Raw genomic sequence first — 20,396 nt, forward strand, 5'->3', positions numbered from 1 at the left:
ATGTAACAGGAGAAATTCCACTTGCCTGGTATGTCCCCTCCTACCTTTGTTGGCTGGAAACCCCAGGAAGAAGTGTCTGCTTGTGAAGCTCTGGATTACTAGAGGATGTGGCATTTCGCAAGATCTGGAAGTGAAAGCACCATTCGCTGCCTGGGCTGCCAGTCTTTGCGACACTGTTTCTGCCCTGGGAATCACTTCTAAATCCTGGCAAGGGAAAACCCCAAAGGTGTTTGGGATTCTCTGGGGTTTTAGCAATGTTTCCTTCTCAGTTGATGTTATGAACACCAGATTTTGGGGTGATGCAAGGGTTTCTTCAGTCCCTCCCAGCTGCCTTCTTTCCTGGTGTTTTCTCCTCTTTTTTTGGGACAGGAACTTACTTGCTGGTTCCTGCTGTGAAATTAGCCTGCAGCTCACAACATCCCTTCTGCCACTGTCAGAAAGGGAGCATCAGTCTCTGGCTCTAGAGGTGTACGTGCACAAAGCCCCTCTCCCTGCACAGCCCAGACTTCAGCAGCACCTCAGCTGCCGCCTGGCCCCACGGGCTGTGTCTGAGCTGCCGGGTGCCCAGGCCGGCGGGAGCAGGCGCCTTCTTCGGCGCATAAGCACAGCCCTGCAGCCTGCCTCGAGTGGCTTGTGCGGCCGGCTGAACTCGAGCAGCGTCTGGGCCAGGAAGGGGGGAAGGTGGTGGGATGCAGGAGGATGCAGTCCTTGCTGCCTTGGTGTGGCTGGCACGTGCACGCCGCAGTGACGGGTGGCAAGGCAGTGCCCTAAAGCGGTTCAGGAGAACTCAAGATGCACCCTCTGGACGGTGCTGTTCTTGCTCCAGTTCCTGCTGGCTGGGCAATGGACAGCAGCTGGCCTCGGCCTCCTCTTGCTTTTCTTCTCTTCCCTTCTGCTCCCTTGATGCTCCAGATCTGGATGCGAGAGGGACCTGAGTAGCTGGACCTCATGCTCTCACCCCATAAAGCTCATTAGCTGTGAGCAATTAATGGGGACGCAATGTGCTGCTGTCCTCTCACTCGGAGGAAACTGGATCTGTCCCAATGGCCCTGACCAGGGACTTCGGGCAATCAGCTGCCGGCTCAAGCCAAACGCTGCTCAGAGCTCTTAACGTTCACCATCCTGGGTATCCTCAGTCACTGCAACCAACTCTGTCCTACTTGATTTATGCTGGAAGCCAGGGTTGTGCCAGCTCTCCGCCTGAGTCCCTGTATCCAGGCAGTACCTTATCTGCAGTTCTTTGTGTCCAGTATCTCGATGGTGCAGCCTTTCTGCTCCCGCCTGCATACCAACAACTCGCTTGCCTGTGTCCTCCCGTCACGTGCCTGGGTTACAGCTGCTGTATCTGACCAGCATCACTCTACCAGCTGCCCAGATCTCTGCTTGAAGGACCATGCCGTCTTGCTGCTTTCCTGTGTAATCCCTCTTTCACGTCCCTCTCCACACTTCTATCACTGCTCTGCCAGCTACAAGGTACTTGCCCTCACCTCCAAGTCCTTCCATGGACTGTCCCCCTCACACCTGCCTACCAGAGAGTCCACTCCGTCATTCATGCACTGGTTTCCTTCACTTGCCTGCAGTGCTTTGAGCTTTCTACTGTGCTGTTCTCCGTGCGGGGAGGTAAACACCAGAACAGCAAATCCTGTTACCTCTGCCAAACCTTCCATTCATGCTCTGCTTTGTCCTGCTGCCAGTGAAAACCTTGAGCGTGCCTAAGGCTGAGCTCACCACCTATCAGTACATCAGCACCGTCCTGTGGTTTCTGTGGGCTCCTCATCTGTCCAGATACGTGTGTACTTCATCAAGGAGCCAGACCACGGGCTCTCAGACTGTCCACACAGCGCTAACAGAGCAAAGCTCTGCCTTACTGCCCAGAGACATCTCCAGCACCATGAGGCACCGTGCCCATCTCCAGTGCAGCCTGTGACAGGGTGTTACAGCCCAGGAGTGAAGGGGAAGCTGCTCCAGAAACTGTTCCCCTAACCATCATCTCTTCAGGAGGGTTGGCTGATGCTTTCTGTCTTGCCATTTACTGCTTTATTTCTGTGCTTCTGCTGCAGCAGATTTTCAAAGGCCTCTAAATATTTTGCTAGACAAAGCCATGGGTGACATCCTCTGTCGTTGGCAATACTGTTCAAATGGGAGCTTGGACTAGGGACCTCCAGAGCTTCCCCCCAGCTAACACTTCTGTGCCTTGGTGACCTGCACAGTGCCACGTACCTTCACTGTGGCACACGGCCCATCTCTTCCATGTAGCCTCAGAGGCCTTTCATCCAGGAGGTTTCAGGAGCAGCCGCGGTGAGGAGATTGGGCCAGGTTTGGGGTCAGCCACACTGGAGGGACCGTGGAGCCAATCCTACTGCTCTCTGTGGGGCGGGCAGGCCAAGGGAGGTAAGCGGAGGCTGGTGCAACAGAAGACTGTGCCTGGAGGATAAACAACCTCCCGGGCTGAGCCTGTCTTCTCAGCACCCATGCAGGGGTCCCCTGCATGCCATCAGCCCCTGCCAGGACCAAAACTGGACCTTGCTGCGTCTGTGCTTGTGGTGGCTGCTGGAGGATGCACGCCGAGGGACACCAGGCTGTGCGCCGCGTCGCTGCTGCTCCACGTTCCTCTTACTGTTGCTTTCTCCTGAGCGTATTCAACCGGTACGTGCTGCTGCCTGAGTCGTGTCTGTCGGTTGCTCATTGCTCTATCTGCAAATGTTATACAGCGTCTTCATGCCTTGGTAGACCCCAGGACAATGAGAAAAAGCATGATATGCATGAGGTAACATCTGAATAAACTGAGGAACACTAGATCCTCCCACTCCATCCCCGCCGGCAGCCTCCGAGCCTTGCTGAGATCTGCCTGAAGCACCCAGGGGCCACCCCAGAGTCACTGGGCTGCTGCTGAACATGTTGTGTATGTCCCCAGTTCACTCACTGGGGTCAGTCCCACCGTCCCCAAAGAGGTTACAGTGCTGCGGCTGCAGCCCAGACCAGCACAGGCCAGGGTCCAAGGAGTATTTTATCCTGATTTGGGGTTTTTCTCCCGGACATCCAGCTATGCTCCTCACTCACAGCTCAGTGATCTTTCCTCAGTTGCCACAGCAAGAATCTGGCTTGTGTCCCCGTAAAAGGTTCACTGCTCTGTACCTCCTGCTAGCCCAGAGAGTGGCTTCTCTCCCTGCATCCCTGCAGATGTGAGCACCACTGAGGAACCCAGCGTGGGGCTTTTTGTCCTGGCCTCTGAGGAGACTAAACGTCAGCACTGCATGCGGAGCCTTATGCTTCTCCTGGAAAGTGCTCCAGATTTGATTTTTTTTTCCAATGAACAGGTAACAAATGTGAAAAGCTGAGACCTGGCCAGGAAAATAGCAAAGTGGTTACTCCTGGTTTTGAGATTACCCATTCTATGATTCACTGTGTGCACTTGATCCCTGAGAGACGTTTTGTGGCACCGACTCAGACACCTCTCAGAAATTCACCTAGAAGCACTTTTCCATTATCACCCAATCTTTTAATTTCCTCAGGAAGCACCATGCTGGTCTGACAAAATCCGTCTCTATAAAACCATGTAATTGGTCTTAATTATATTGTTCTATTTTAATTCCTCACTAACAGACTGGTGTATCAATTGTTCCTTCACCTGGCATCAAAGCCAGACAGATGAGCCTGCAAGTGCATCTGAGTCATTATTCCTCCTTTTGCTAAACATTTGGCCGAATATTAACTTCACCTGCTCTATGGAAACTCCCCAGGGCTGCAGGAGTTAGTGTCAGTTAACAGCAGCAGGCTGCAGAGCTACTTGTCCAACTTTTTACAAATTAAATGGAAAATGGAGTAAAACGAAAATATTTGGTGTCTGTGACTCTGGAGCTCAAAGAAGATGGGGGACACCATCTTTTCTGCCTGTCAGCCTGGGATCTTAGAGCCAACCTGTGCTGCCTGCTTGTCTTGCATCGTTGTGGCAGTAAAGATGCTGCAGGTCACATCATGCCATCCATTTGCTCTTACACAACATCCTCATCTTCAGAGCATGCCCTCAGTGACCAGAATCCAGCTTGCTCGCCTTTAGCTGACTGCACAGATCTAATTGCACCTGGAGCATGGCAAAGAAGGTGCTGATGGCCAAGTGGGAGGAAGCCGGCCCGTTCCTCTGGGTGCATGAGCCCTGCAGAGCTGTGTTGTGGGGCACAGCAGGCAGCTGTGGGCAGGAGGGGTGCAGGTCTCAGGCCAGGTTTGCCCTCTCCCTGGCTTGTGAATTGACGCTGTGTGATGTGGTGTTCACGAGCAGATGCCAGCACCCAAACCGTGTGAGCTTCAGTAATAACCTTGGCTGTACGCTGCTGAATCGCTGTCCTGTGGAGCTGAAGTTCTGTTTCCCTGGCCTCAGTCCAGATATGATCTTCCCTTTTTTTTAATGGGAATCGGAGGGAAGTATCATCAGCCATGACTGAGCTGCGCGGAAGGGCAGGTGTGTGTCACAGCACTCTCCAGACTATCAAGCTACAACAAGGTCTTTTACCATCTCATCCAGCATACTCTTCATGCCAGTCCCTCTGCTGCCTTCTCCTAGTCTCTCCTCACCCAGGGCACGTGTTCTCTCTGTTTCTTCCTCCTCTCTTCCTTGGCTGCCCAACCACCTAACAGAACCAGCCACAGCTGCACCTTATCTGCATCAGCCAACCCACCGCCCCTGAAGCCAGCCCACAGCTGTATATCATCAATGCTAATTAACCCAGCTTCATTCCTCTACAGCTGTGAGTGAGGAGAAAGGGGAGCAGAGCAGGTGGCAAACGGCAGGGACACAGAAGTGACAAGCCTATGTGCTGGTGTCCAGCAGTGCTGGGTCTCCCACCCTCCTGTTGTAAGAGACTGGGCTGCAAATAACAGGGAATGGGATGTCATGACCTTTGCAAGGCCTGAACTGGATGGGACGTGACCCACCTCTGGTGCTCAGGCTGGGAGATGTGCCAGGAGCTGGAGGGATGCCTGTGTGCATCGGGTGGCGAACAACCCCCGGTGGACTTTGCAAAGTAGCTCTTCCCTGTGAAGTCCCCTAGTGCATCCCCGCTTTGGAGGGACGAGAGGATTAGCTCTGACTATGGCACTTTTGTGGGGCTGAGCACCGCAGGGATCCCTGCCCAAGTGAAAACCACCCCATGTGTAACCGTAACTGCTGTCTTCAGGTCAGGGCAGCCCTGGGATCGTGCAACCCGTGCCGGTTTGGCTGGTGAGCTGGTGGGCGCACAGTGGAGAACAGTCTGCCCCAGCTGCTAGACAAGGCGGGGGCATCAGCCATCGTGAGCATGAGCTGCGCTGGCAGGAACGGCTGATGGACACAGGCTCTGCGTGGAGTTTGTTTCCTGTGTTGCCATGACACAAACATTTTCTGCCTGTTATTGTCACTGGCAATTAGCATAATTGTTTGTTGCAAAGCCCACATTCCAGGGCAGAGCTGCTGAGCTGACCCAAACCTCAGCTGCACTTTGCTTGGGTTTGCAGTCCCCAGCCTGGTCTGTGGGTTGAGGCCCTGGGCTTGGGGCACGTCAGAAAGCTGCAGGTTTGGAGGGAGTGAGGGAGAAGTTAATTTGCAGTCATAAAGCTTGTTTTAGCCCTTGAACTGGCCTGGCACCGGTGGGACGCAGAGACCCAGGCTGCAGCAGCCTCGTGCCATGTGGGCGATCCTATCCATCAGCTCCTCTCCATCTTCACCCCCAGGGTCTCCTTCCCACACCCAGGGCTGTCCTGTCCCTCCCGCTCTGTCCCACTGGATGGTGCAAAGTCTGCTGGAATAAATAGTGCTGGAGGACCTGGGGAGGGGAGGAGGCTGGTCCAGCTCACCCAGCTGGGAGTGCTGTGGGAAGGAGGACGGGCAAGTGGTGTGAGTGTCCCCGTGGGCACCGCAGCCTGGTGTGCCCTCCCCTTGGCCATGCCTCTGTGCTCATGGCAAGGGGAGGGCAGGCGCCAGCCCTCCTGTCACACGGGGACATCCAGTGCTCGTCTCATGACTGTCATTATGGTCTCTCACTGCAAACTCACAGTTTAATGGTGAATTTCCAAAACAGTGAAAGAATTGATGGCAAGGGTGCCTGTGTGCCCTTCGCCTGATTTTGCAGAGGGAGACTCATATGCTGAGTGCACGGCTTGGCTGGCAGCAAGAGTAAGGACATGTGTTGCCTGGATTTCTGTACATGAGAAGCAGCTGGAAATATCGCCCTGAGCTTTCCACGTGGATCCTGACCTTCTTGTCAAGCTTGCTCGGTGCTCTGGCTCGTATGGACACCAGGAAAGCCGTGCTGTGCGTGTTCTCAATGAACATGCTACTTGTTGACCTATTCCTGACAGAAGAAATTGTTCTGTCCTGAATGAGGACAGGCTTGGTGCAGGCAGAGCTGCTAGGTGTGCCACCAGGCACCAAGGACCAGACACGAGGGGAAGCCTCATGGACTCCCACCATAGAAGAGACGAAGGGAAAAGGTCCCGGTTGTGGTGGGATGAGGGTGGAGCGCAGGATGTCACCTCTCCTCTGGTCCCTTGGACTGCTGCCTGTGGCACGTGCAGAGGTTGGGGATGTCACGTGAGAGTCCTCGATGTTTCTTGGGTTTCTGCATGTTCCTTCCCTGCTCCGTGGGCTGTTTCAGCTTTCCTGTGTTATTTGCCACGGAGAGACCCCAGGCTGCAAGCCCAGCCCCGGCCTTTGCAGCAACATGCCGGGGCCCCGTGGCGGACCTCAGAGCCCACCACGCCAAGCAGAGATGATGTATTGTTGTGAGGCTGAGCCGTCTGCCTCCGTGCAGCTCCATTTATCCATCTGTGGGGCCTGTCCCTTCCTTGACTCATCGAGATACTGGGAGCCTGGCTTTTCTTCTGTCATTGAAATAGCTTTGGCCCCTGCTTGCCCCCTCCCTTGGACTCTCCTCCAGCTCGGAATTACCATAGCCCTTTGTGAAGAGCCACACTTCTGTTTGTCTGGGTGAGCAGCTGAGGCACGAGAAATGTGCCGATGCCATTCAGGGGCTTAGTCTGGAAGGCATTGTACCTCTGAAAGGGATGGTTAGAGCATTTACATAAAAATGTGCTTGATACAGATAATATGAGTGCTTGTGGGGGGCGTGCATGAGGGGCAGGGCTGGGAGGAGCCTCTGAGTCCTTCCTTGTCAGCCTCATTAATCAGCACCAGAAGAGAAGGTGTGTGGTGCGATAGCAGGGTCTGACTTCCCAGCTCAGCTGATGCTCGCCCTGGGACAAAGAGTGAGCTGATCTGGCTGGTGGGGGGCTGTCCTCAGAGAAGATGCTGGGGTCTGTCCCTGTCCCCGCAGGCTCTGCTCTGATCCTGTCTCTGCACCTCCAAGAGGCTGCTGGGCTGGGAGACGTCCCTGTTAGGATGCCTGTGTCTTCTCCAGGGTGCTGTGTCTGGCAGAGGACAGCTCTGGGACGTGGGGAGTGCCCCACAGCCCTTCCTCTGTGTCCCACCACTGCATGGCATGCTGAGCTCACCCTGTGCCTTGCCTGACCACATGGCACCTGAACCAGCTGGCTTTGTCCTCTTGCTTCTCTGCTTTTCCTGAAGGACCTGCCATGGACTATATTTCATTTCCAATACCTTGGCCAGCTGCGTTGGATTTAAGCAGCAAATTGAATTTTGGCCATGCTCCATTCCATCCATGTCCCTAAATTCACCCTGGGCTTGGAGCTCACCCCACCAGGAATCCTGGCTGCAGGAGGGAGACTGGGAATTAGACAGGAGAAACCACAACTTGTCTTTGGGTCTGTGCTGCTGATTTTATTGCACTGTTGCGTGTAGGCGGTGGCAGTGTGGGACCTGCTGTGGCCTTTACATGGTCATGAGGTGTCCTGAGTCCAAGTGTCCTAACACCCAAAACCTGTCCTCAAAGTTTATGACTCCAAGCTTACAATCAAAACTAAAGTTCAGGAGTGACAACATCTGCACACCTTCATACTGCAGTTGAAGATGTTGGGCTGAATTGAAATCCTTAGGCATTTGAACAGGTTGGGGTTTTTTCCACGTGTGAAATACGACCTAATGGAAAACTGAGACTTTGTATAGAAACACTCTCCCCAAGGACAGTTTTTCATGAAGATTATGATGTGTCCTGAGTTACTCTTAGACTGCAGTATTATTAAGTGTTGTGGTGGTGCCCAGAGGCTATGATGTTAATAAGCACCTAATTTTAGCAGTAATTTAGCTTCTGTTATAATTACCAGGTCGTTGTGCTAGGTGCTGTACAGACACATGTGAAAAGACAACATTAGTCCCAAGGGGCATGTGCCTGGGACAGGACAGTCACAGCAATTCCTGCAGCAGGTCCATGTGTGGGTCAGGGACACAAGGCACCTTGTGTCTGAGATGGTGGAGGTCTGGTGTGCTGGGGTAGAGTTAATTTTCAGGAGGAGTCAGCGAGTGGCTGTGTGGTACTTAGCTGACATCTGGGCACAGCAACAGGACCGAAGCCTGGGGCACACTCATCCATACTACCTGTAGGGAACGGCCCTGAGAGGAGCTGGCCCTGAAATGCTCTGTGCAGCGTGGATGGGTGAGGAACCAGGACCAAAGAGCAGAGCTGGCTGGTACCCAGAGCTCACAGCTGGTGCCGTGATGACCCATAGTGGTGCTGAGCTCCTGTGACCTCCCCTGCATGTCCCTTCACCAGGGGTTTGCTGGGCTGTACGAGCACCAGTGAATTTGCAGACATCCTCTGGGGAAAATGGAGTCTTCACAAATGGGGAAACCCAAGCACAGCACACACAATTCACTCCAGGTCACCTGTAAAAGTTCTGGACCAGCACCCAGGGAACCCTCCTAAAAGACAGCAATAATCCTTTTCTTCCCAGCGCTTGAAAAGGCTTTCTTCCCAGGTCAATTAAAGAAGTCAAATCTCAGTTCCAGATTTAAATAGACTCTTTTTGCATACCACGAAAGTCCAGAGGATATTAACTATGATTTGTGTACCTGTCTGGTTCAGTCTGGGATGGAACAGGATGGCTTCATCATGGTAAGTCTTTTTATATGCTCTGTCTTTGTCTTTTTACCCCTGGGGAAGGACTGAATCCCAGGTAAATTTCGTAAATGCTGCTCATCCTGGATGCTCATCGAGTAATGCAACCCCAAGAAGACTTTGGTAGGGTTTTAGAACAGATCCTATCAGACAAGGCTGCTTCAACTGTAAGAAAACACATGCAAGTTCACATCAGTGTACAAATTGGAAGGTGTCACCCAGGAAAAGTGGAGCTGCAAAATGGAGCGGAATACAGAATGCAGTGATTTGGTAATGGTAGCTCATTTCAGCAAGATTTATATGGTAAATATCTAATACGGATGCATAATTATTGTTCTGGTGCAAAAAGTTATTTAGCTATGAAGGTTTAAATGAAATGAATCATGGTCAAAGGAAACTTTCTACCCCAGTGAAATAAGAAGGGAAAAATGAAAAAATCAGATTATTCATTTTGACTTTTTTTCCATAGAAAATATGATATAAATTGACACATTCCAACAAGGAATTTCTATTTTGGCCCAACTGTATTTCCAGTGGAAACATACTGAGATGAGCCGGTCTTGATGTGCAGATGGGAGCTCTGTGCTGGCCACCTTCTGGCATGGCATACATGTGCTTTGAGAGTGGCTTCAGTGAAGGTGGCACTTGGTGAAACACATCACTGCCACGCTCACACCCTTCCCTCATTTTAAGTCCTCTGGAATTTGTTGGTTTTCTCCACATTCTTTCTGGTCTCCTTCAAACCCTTTCCCTTTGTGGGTGTGCTTGAAGATTTTGTCTAATACAACCATCAATCAGAAAAAGGAGGGGTGACAAAGGAAAATAATTAGGCTGTAGCTTCAATCGTGCATTCTCGTGCAAGGTGCCCTGACTCGCCACAGCGATAGCAGTTGACCACTGGTGGACAGAAAGATGGAGCAATCGTCCTCCCAGCTTCAAATGTGTTGAGCTACAACTCCGTAGCTGTAGCCCTGACCCCTTGTCCAGAGCAGGGTGGTGGTGAAGGATGATGGCTCTCATTAGCTGGTTTTGCCCTTGCTGGTTGGAGGAGGTCTTCTCCTAGACTGTGGTCATGTTACAGCAGTTGTTAGATCCTCCCGTGTTTTATCTGGCTGGCCAGTGAAGAGAGGCAAAAGAGTGCATGGTCCCACCTGTACCTGGGAAGAAGACTGAACGTTGGAAACGGAAAGACAACCAGACAAGATGTGGTCCCCTCTGGGGACCTGATGCTTCTCTCCACGTGCTGCATGTTCATCTCCCCTCTCCAGGCAGGGCTCTTTGTCTTGGCTCCAGACTCAGCCTGTGCCTCGCATCTGCCCCCACAGGCAAGTTGTCTTTGGTGGCTGCTTTCTCCAGGCTGCTGTGGGACTGAGTGACAGTGCAGTAGGAAATGAGAAGCACCAGCTTGTGTGGCATGAGACATGGTTTGGAGATGCTCCAGGGTTTGTTGGGGTGGGTCTGATGCTGCACTGGCACTGAAATCACATCCTTCTCCAGTCCTGGCTCCTTCCAAAGGGTGTCTGGAGCACTGCAGGCTTGGGACAACTGAAGCAACATCTGGAAGTGTATGAGATACAACTGCCTTTATCCAGCTCTGAGCAAGAGCAGAAATACCTCCTAGGGTAAGAGGTGGGGTAGGTCCTGGTCTGTGTGTGAAGCTCACTGATGCAGTAACTATTGTCTTTGCTTGTGTGGAATGAACAAGCCCTGCTGTGTGAGCTTTGTGGTTGAAGAATGAAGGAAAGTGCCGGTGAAACAGTGCCCAGTGTCCCTGACCTTGGCTCTCTGGCTTCCTAGACGTGAGAGTGAAAGAGGATTGTCCCTTGCCTTCTGGCAGTGCAAGTCCAGATAATAGCATCTTTCTCAGCCAACTTTATGCTGCAAGTTAAACCTCAATATTGAACTTTAAAGGGATGAAAGTCACATTTTTTAGCAAATAAACTCTTTACCAATTCACTGTTTCATTTCCCAATCCCAGCCCTGCAGAGTGTGGTGAGGGAGCACATCTGTGCAGCTTGCACAGAGTCAAACCGTGCAGAGCAGAGCTGAGGGAAGACATCCCTGTGGGTTTACAGGCTCCGAACATGGGAACTACCCTTCCAGTCAACAATCACGAGAATCCACGTAGGAAGGTCTAAATAAACCCCGGTCCCAACAGTCCTGTCACGGGAGCTTCCAGATAGCACGTTGGCTCCTGGAGCCCCACATCAATGGGTTTTACAAGTTTGCCTTCAGGAGAACATCTCAGGATCCTTGTCTGGGCTGTGTTCATTAGATCCTGCCCAAGGTCCTAAAGCTGAGTGTCTGTGCATTGACCCACAGTTTGCCCCCTGCCTAAGACCTTTGGAACCCAGGAACTGTGCTCAGCGTACCTATGCACCCCAAGTAAGACCAGTTTCCTCATGACCTTTGAGCAGACATGGTCCTTGACATTGCAAGCATGTTTGAATGGGAGTTTCTCACATTCTTCCATTTCAGCAGGAGCTGATTTATTGCTCATGGGGAAGGAAATAAACCCCCGGGGATCACCTCTGTGCCTGGGTGTGACACCTGGAGACTCCCTGCATGGGACACCGTGGCCCATCAGAGACCAGACCACCTGTCTTCTGCATCACTAGCAGCCTGGGAGCTGCTACGAATAACCGTTTTGATGAGACCCCAGCTAAAGGAGAGCTTGCCTGGCAGAGGACTGCCATGCTGCAGGCCACCGTGGCCCAGGGAAAGGACTTCAGCCCGGGCTTCATGGTGAGGGTCTGTGTGCTCATCAGACCAGAGCCTTGCTGTGGTGTTGGTAGGATCCTGGCTTGTCCTCTGCCGTACAGCGTTGCTACCCACAGAGTTGGGCAACAGCTGGCAGCGCCGCGGGGATTTCACAATCTTCGCTTGCACAAGTCTGTGCTGCTTCGGGCGAGTGTTTGTCTGTGAACAGTGCTGGACAAATTGAAGTTGCATAACCCCATCCTGTGCTACTTTGGACTCTTTCATTAGATTTGTATGATTTTTTTTCCCTTTTTCTTATCGGTTTTCCCCTTTCCTTTTCCCTGTGTTGTTTCCACTTAAGCAGTCCTGGCACAGCCTGGTTGCATTGGCTCCATCATACCCCAGCCTCACACCGAGCGTGCACCCCTCCAAACCTGCCCCCTTCCCGAGGCTGTTTCTTTCTGTGCCTGTTGGCCATCGCCTTCAGCTGGGGAGTTTTTTGGGATGCCTCTGTTTTGCCACAACTCTGGCACACAGGTCTGCAAGGGCCAGTCTGCTACCGATGGCCGTGGAGCAGCTGGCTCCGTGCTGTGAAAGCGGAACCTGCAAAGGGGCCTCAGGACCCTCCGTGCGGGGGTCAGGCGATCCGCAAGACAGCTTGCGAAGGTTTCCTGGGAAAGCCGCGATTGCCAGCACAGCATTGCGCTTGAAGGTTTTTGTTTTGCTCTGTTTTTATAACTTTCACTGCCTGAGGTGGGTCCCACTGGAAGGCTGGGGTGGAAGAGGGAAAAACGTTGTCTCACCAAACCTCTTCCACCACCTAAGCCACAGCAAGGGAAAGAGCAAGTGCCTTAGTTGCCAAAATGGCAACTGATTTTGGTGCATTAGTAGTGCACCCGCCGGAGGGAGGAGGGGTTGGGGCAGAGGACAAATGATCAGGAGAAGGGATTAAAAAAAAATGCAGTTTATCGCGGAACTCTAGGCTTTCTCTTGGTGCAGAGGACAAGGTATTTGCCACACAGCTATTGTTCCCAGAGATTCCTGCAGGATAGAAGCACATCCATATTCATACATGGGGACAGTCACATACACCTTCTATGTCTGAAATGGTTCCTCCTCGTCACAATATTTAAATACCCGTTGCACTATCGTTGTTAGATCTGGGCGAATAATCCACAATGAATAATGTATCCAATGAATCCATCTCTGCTAATTGTGGAATATTCACGAGCAGATGGCAATTTGAGGCAGGTTTTTTCACATTTCTTTTTTCTCCGCTCCGGGACGGAGGTTTGCTGTAAGTAGGTGATATTTGAAATTCAAGCTGTGTTTCTAAGTTGCGATTGGCCACTTGTGACATGATGGTGTTCCTCTTCCCGCATTGGCCAAGCGTACAAAGTACTTTGGATACAAATACTCACATGTGCAAATTTTAAATTCAGTTTCCATGGTTACTCATGCATGCAGCTTTGAACTTCACTTTCCTCCAACATTTGTGCTAGTAAAACTCATTCAGTTGCAGGTTTGTGGAAAGTGAATACAAAACATCCATGAGGCTATATTTGCATGCTCTAGTATAGATGATTCCTCTTCAAAATCTCGTCCTGGATATTCACTCGGCTTTTCTGCCACCTTTTTGGTTCCTGCTTTCACGGGTTTCAGCCTACAGGAATTCTCTTTCCCAATATTATCAGCCTTTGTGACTCCAGTTTTAGCATCACAAATGCACACGCAGCTGGGTGATATCTCTATCTGCAGGTAGAGGCAAACATCTCCTAATCAGCTCTGTGCTGGGCAAAGCAAGGCGTTTATTTTTTCTTGCAATTCAAACCTCAACTGGTTTTGCAAAATGAGGTTTCTCTCCTAGTTAATCCTGTGTCATTCAGAAATAACAAGGCATTAGTGCATGTTCATCTTTGTTTTGCGGCAGTGATAGAGGGCGAGGAGAGAAAGGGAATTAGCAGGACTTTTAAAGTCTTGGGTAGTTGGAAAGAGCTGAGCTGATGGGAAAGCAAGTTGTTTTGGTTTTGAAAACAGCAAAGACGTCAAAGTCAGAGGCAGAGCGCAAAGCCCTACTGTATGTGAGTCATGAGGGTGTGTATCTGTCCCTTTGAGATCCTAACACATACCTTTAACTGCTGATAAAAGAATACCTGGTCTGCATTATTTTCCCAAATGCATTCCCTTACTGTGAGAAGTACTGTCTTCCCAAAAATTCCCCCTCTCCTCCCACTCTGGGACAGTTTAATTGAAGTTATTTTTGTTTCTCTGGTTATCACGTGTCTTGTGCAATATTTCTGTAGCCTCTGGAGAAACATATGAGAGAGAGCAAAGGTTAACCATGATTTATGTCTGGGTTTGTAATTGCACTGTGGGAGCAGCGTGGTGGGGAGCGTGCCTGGCTGGCTGTGGGTGCCTGTTGTGCACAGTGCTCCCAGCACACATCCCAGAACACAGAAAGCAGGAGAAAGCAGAGCCCCTTTCACTGGCAGCCGATAACGTTAGCCGATTTTGTTAGCGTGTTGTGGCTGTATTTCAGATGAACAGTAAATCGAAGGCGTTGGTTGCAGGGTCAGGCGGTGCTGAGCCCCCGAGCCCTCGGTCCCCCCGGAGCTCATCCCTTGGCCGCTCTGCCATTGGGCTTGGTGGTGTGGCTGGCTTCAGCCCTGCTGCACTGCAACAAGTTGCAGAGCCGGAGGGTTGTGCGGGGACAGGGAAAGCGCAACGTGCCCCAGGTCTCAGCTGTGGAAGAGATCAAAGCTCTCCCCTCCTGCCTGTGGGACTGGGAAGGCAGCGGATGTTCAGACAAATATTCACACCTGGGAATATTCACATCACGCTCCAGCGCTGGGAAAACACCCCACTGCCCATGCTCGCTGCCTGACCTTTTTAACTATTCAAAGAGTGCAAAACCAAATGGCTTTTAAGTGCTATCTGCTCTGAAACGGGTGACAAAGCATAACAATGACCACTTCTTATTCAGCAGATGCGATCTCTAGTCACTTTGTGCCCAGCTGTGTGTATTCAGGCTCAGAGCTGTTGACCTTAGCAAGAAAAAGACTTGCTGCTGCCCTGCAGAGCTTACGGAGCTGCCCCTTGGACGGGATGGTGCTCCTTCATGTGCTGCAGCACCATAGCTGCTCTCCCATCTGGCCTAAGGCAGGGAGACAGGGGCATTTGTTCTGAGGCATGTTGGGGTGCTTGGAGTGATGGAGGAGGGCAGCACAAAGCCAAGGATCTGCTGGTTTGGTACCTGTGAGCTGAGCACCTCTGTTGTGGAGCAGTGCGTGGCATCCTTCCTACCAACCTGGTGCGCTCCTGCTTGGGAAGGGATTGCTGTGACAGTGGAACCGGAGGGTTTTGGTAATAGTTGCTGACAAAAGTGTTGTCAGTTGCCTTGTGGGTTGAAAATCACTTTAAACTCCCAGTTGCACAACCTAGATTTCTTAAGACTTTCCCCAAATTGCCTCTCCGGCACTAGGGACAAGTCTGAGAATTTCAGCGTGAGAGATACCCTCCAAGGGCCCGAGATGTTCAGAGGAAGAGAGCGCTCGGCTTTGCGTGCTCGGCTTTGTGTGCTCGGCTTCGCTGCTTGCATTGCAGCGGGCGATGGAGCGGCTCTGCCCTTTGGCCAGGATGGCAGGAGAAGCAGGTCGCTGCCCTGGGATGTACCAGGGGCAGAGTGGGAGGAGAAGGAGCAAGGCCCCCGTGGTCTGTCCTCCATCCTTTCTGCTCTCACCCTGTGTTGCCATTGCCTGCTGCAGGGGGTGGGTACTCTCCCCCTTTTTGCTGCCCCATCTTCCCCCGCTGCATCCCTAGGGCACGGCGCACGCCCCGGGGGCCTCTGGGGGTCTCGCTCCCTCCTCTTCCTCAGTCCCGGGGGTCTCCAAGCGCCAGCCTGGGAGCGCTCCTTTGTTTGCGGGAGGCACTTGCAGCCCTCGCTCTTTCTTCGCTGGGGGCTGCGGGAGGAGGGGCGGCTGCGGGAGCAGATGGTCCCTCTTGCAGGGTTTGGGGGCCCCGCCGGCGGGGGGGGGTCCCCTTTCACCGCTCGGCTGGGGGAGGGCTGGCTTGCCTCTCACATGGTCAGTTCCCAGCTGAGCGCCTCTATGGGATTATGCCGCTATTCATCTGATTGAAATTGTATTCGGAGCGCGGGGACAGTGTCTCTTTCCTGGGAGGGTCTGTTCGCACACACTGCGCACAAAGGCACCCTGCCGCCGCGACCCCCTCGAGCTGCAGCTCCGCCGCCACCAGCCCCGGCCCCCCCGCAGCTCCTCCCTTAACCCCTCCCGCCCCAAAGGGCCGCTTCGGGCTGCCGCCCCCCCTTGCGCTGCCCCCACCCCCAGCAGGGGCGTCCCGCACCCCCAGCAAGGGTGTCCCGCACCTCCACCAAGGATGTCTCTCACCTCCAGCAGGGGTGTCCCGCACCGCTGGGACGGCGGGCTGCCCCCCCCGCGCACCACCGAGACTGAGGGCTGCCCCCCCCCCCCCCCCGCCCCGCTGGGACGGTAGGCTACCCCCCACCCACCCCCCTGAGGCCCGGCACGGCGCCGGGGGCGGTGGGAAGTGCCGTGTCAGCCTGGGCTGCCCGTCGGGGGTCGCAGCGTGTGCCGGAGCCCCCCTGCAGAGGACCCCCCCTCGCACACGCGGGGCACTGCCACCTGCAGCAGCACCTCCCTCGGGGGTGCGACCCCACGGGGCACGGGCACCTGTGCACTAGTGCCGCCGTCGGAGTGGAGGAGGAGGGGAGTGGGAAAAAAATCCCACTCCCCAGCCCCCCCCCCCCGGCCCCCGATGGCTTTATGGCTGAAATCACCTTGCACACACCCTGCCGGGAGAGCTGCCAGGGTTCACCTGCTGTCAGCTCACGCCTGCAGGTGAGGAGTCCTGTTTCTCCGAGCTCTGTGGGAGCGGGAGAACTTCTAAGCGGAAAAGGAAAATCTTTAAAAAAAAGAGAAAAAACGAAAGATCGAGGGGATTGCCCTCACAAGGAGCTGTGTGAGCATCTGGCATGAGGCGAAGAGCAAAGGCCTCTGGTAGGGAAGGATTGCTGTGCCTGTGAGAGCCTTCACAGGGGTGGCTGGGGGAGCAGAGGCCAGGGTGGGACCCTCCTGGCGGGGAGGACACCTTCAGGGACTCTCCTGGCAGGACTGGGGCAGGGGATGGTCCCTTGGCTACCTGGCGGCCACGTTCACTGGCAAGGATAATCCCTGAGAGCGGCTCACGCAGGGTGCCAGGGGCTCTGCCCCCACCCAGGAATGCTGTCCCATCTGCTCCGGGCTTGTCCTCTCAGGTGTGGGTTTGCAACCTGGGCTGGCTGGCTGGGCCAGCTCTGGCAGCTTGGTCTCAGCCTGTAGGTGTGGGAGGCACTGGCGGCTTCTGGAGAAGGAGCTGTCAGTGGCAGGGAGCTCCTGAGGTCACAGGCATGGTCCTTGGGGTAGCCCACATGGGGACAATGCTGGCCAGGCCAGCAGAGATGCCTTGGCTTTGCTACAGGAGCATTGCGCCAGGTCAGGTTCAAAGGGGCACCTGACCTAAATATCTATCCCCTTTGCTAGTTTGGGGACATCAGCCCCGGCCACCAACCGGCTTCCTCTGGGCTTGGCAGTCCTGCATCTCCATTTGCGAGGAGAAAGGGAGCTCAAAGCCTCCTGACCTGTGTGCCAGCCCTGCAGGCACAAGGGATGGAGGCTGCGGCTCTGCAGCTCTCAGCTGCTCTCTGCTCTTCTGCGTAGGGCATCCTGATTTGTGTCACTGATGGCTGTCACTCTTCTACCCTTAGAAAGCTGGAGAGGGAGGGATGTGCTTTCCCTCCATGAGCTTCATACTCCTGGGGCATCCTGTGAGACATCCTTCCCCACAGCCCCTCCCTGCCTCTCCTCCAGTGAACACCCTCCCTCTGCTAATATTCCTACCCATCCCTTTCCAGCCCCTTGTCACAGGAGAGCCCATAAAACTGCTCTGCTTCATCGGGTACTGCATTCCTTCTCATGCTGCTCTGTGGTCCTGTGTGTGCAGTCCCCAGTGTGTCCCCCTTTTACCTCCCAGTCTGGAACAGTCTGGCTTCTCGTGGGCTTTGAGGCTCCTCATGTGGGTCAGGCCAAGGGGGAGGACTAAAGTGCACAGGGGCTGGCACTGTCCAAGCAGCGCATCTGTGTGCTGCCGAGGGAGCAGATATAACTGACTGTGATCTTGCATTGCTGGAGCCCCTTTCCAGCAGGGTCTGTGGGGCTTCCTTCAGATTCCTCTGGTGGTGGTATGTGGAAATCATGGTGCGCTCCCCCAACCTGTTCTGGTCTCTCCTTTCTTTGCAGCTTCACCTTTTATTGGTCATCTTTGGAAGTGCTTCCCCATGTGGCTGGGTGGTTACCTGGAGTGATACAGCTGCACTGTGACAAATAGCTTGATGCTCCTTGGTCCACCTGGGTCTGCTGCTTTTGGCCTTGTACGTAGAAACCTTAGGAGTTTGATTGGGAGAGGCTGGAATGATCCCAGTTATGGATATCAGGTGGGAGAGATGTCACAGGGAATGAGACCCCAGTTAACCAATAGACTGTATATGACCTTGCAGAGCCTTTCCTGGTCATTCAATTTGTGCCAAATCTCATTGGTTTTAGACAAACCAGGTCCTCCATGAATCCAGCTAAAGTTGAAGGAGATCCAGTTTAAAATCTGCAGGGCCCCAACATAATACAACAAAGCAAATGTGGGGCTTTTTCAGGAGTCTACTGAACTGGTGCAAGAGTGATTTCAAAGGAAATGTCATGGCAAAGACAGTTGTGTCATACATGCTTTTGATGCCTCCCCCATCATTCTGCAGAGAGAGCTAATGGCTAAATTCAGCTTTTAATGCTGATGCTGAAGCTTTTCAAGGAGCTGGTAAGAGAGAAGGGTGTTGTGGTTGTTGGTATGCTAAGCCATGCAACGAGAAACCCAAGCCTGCTGTGCTTTCGGGGACTTTTGTAACGTGTCAGCAATTTGGAGTTCAGCTCAGGCTGCAGAGATTTGTAACAGAAACTTAAAATTGACCTGGATGGGGATGTCTGGATGTGAAAGCAGCAGGAGAAACAGCGAGAAGAAGGGTTAGCAGGCTGGCATGTGCTGATCTGCTAGATCAGCAGGTCATCAAGAGCAGAGCAATGGGCATGCAACTTCTCAAGACATCTGGAGAAGTAAAACAGAAGGCAGCCTAAACCAAAGGAGACATTACACCCAGAAAGGAGCCCAACCAGCGTGAGTAGATCAGCAGTGCTTCTAATGACTCATGAGGCAGGACAGGGTGAAGGGGCAAAAGATCACAATCACTGTCTGCGCCTAAGGGGTACAAGAGGCATGCCCACCACCTCAGAGGAGCCAGGAGCCCTGGTGAGGAGTGAGAGCTGCTGGCCCTGATTCCTCATGTCACCACAAGTGGTCCTGATGGGGCTGCTTGGGCACACACATCTTGGGGCTTGTATGTGAGCATGAAAGAATCAGCAAGTGAAACCTGGGAGAGACTGAGTATGAGATGAAACACCTTTGTCAAAAATTAAAACCACATTCCCCTTCTAAGACATTCTTGCACTGAGCTTTGTGCCGCAGCTGGAATTTTTACATTCCCCAGTGACCTCCATGGCCATTTGTAATTGTGGTTGTTTGCATTTTTGTTTTTATTGATGAGATCACTAGCAGGTGACAGCTCCTGCCCTGTGGGTGCTGCTGGACTCTGACTTCTGGTGGACAGACAGGGTTTGGATTCCTACCTCAGATGCAAATAGGGTGCACCAGGGATTAGTAGGGATACAGCTAAAGCTTTGCAAACTCCTTAAACCTATGCACAGAGGCACACAGCAGTCTGGCCTTTACCAAGCCTTGTGGCGTCAGCTCTGTCTGTCTAGTGCTGGGCTGGATCTGTGCAGCCACAAATCACTGCTGTGTCTCCCAGGAGCTCAGGGAAGCATGACAAGTTACAGATGATTTTTGCAGTGGAGCTGTTTTCCCATGAGTGCCCAGGTTAGAGGCATTAACCAAGACCCTGTGGGCATAAAGATTAAATGGTTTGTGGCCAGTTTCAGCTGGCCATGGCTTCCTGTAATAAAACTGTGCATGCATAGGTAAGCCATAACCTAGCTATGTGCACTGACTCCTTTCGGCTAGTGCCTGGCTAGCCTGCAGGCTGTGGTGTGCTGCAGGTGGATGCTGATCCACCTGCAGCATCACTCTGCTCTCGCTGCTGGGGGGCTGCAGGCTAGGGTCTTGCAGGGAACTCCCCTGCTTCACCCCTTTGATTTCCCACCACCACCACGCTCTCAGGCTGCTGGGGTGACCGGCTGCGTCTCCCTGCAGTTCAAGGCACCTTCATGTCCTCTTTAGTCCAAGGCATCCCTCATCCACATGTGACCTCTCTGCACCTTTTACTGCCTTGACATTAGCAAACGTTACAGTCATTATATAGATATTGCTGTTTGGGTTGTTTAACCCAGACCTGCCTGAAGTCCCTGGCCAGGCTCTGATGTTATTAACTAGATAAAATGTGATTTACTTACACATTAGTAGCCTCCAGATCATAAAAAGGGTTTCAGTTTCCTGCTGGGTCCTAAACACAGCTCAATAACAGTCATAAGAACACAGAAACATGGGCTCTGGTTTTCTAACTGCACCTGCCCCAGCTTGCAATGTCACACCAGGCATGGAAAAATATTTGGTACCAGCCGT

General features: G+C 52.9%; 1 protein-coding gene across 1 annotated transcript in view; it reads right to left on the bottom strand.

Annotated features, from left to right (window-relative positions):
• Positions 1-14,869, bottom strand: part of LOC308060461 (uncharacterized protein) — a 49,722-nt gene extending 34,853 nt beyond the window's left edge. Inside the window, exon 1 of the mRNA XM_080379224.1 lies at positions 45-14,869. The gene's annotated coding sequence lies outside the window, so the exon portion shown is untranslated. The remainder of the gene's footprint in view (positions 1-44) is intronic.
• Positions 14,870-20,396: the final 5,527 nt, after the last annotated feature.

The sequence above is a fragment of the Falco punctatus genome (assembly GCF_963210335.1).
Source record: "Falco punctatus genome assembly, chromosome: 3".
NCBI lineage: Eukaryota > Metazoa > Chordata > Aves > Falconiformes > Falconidae > Falco > Falco punctatus.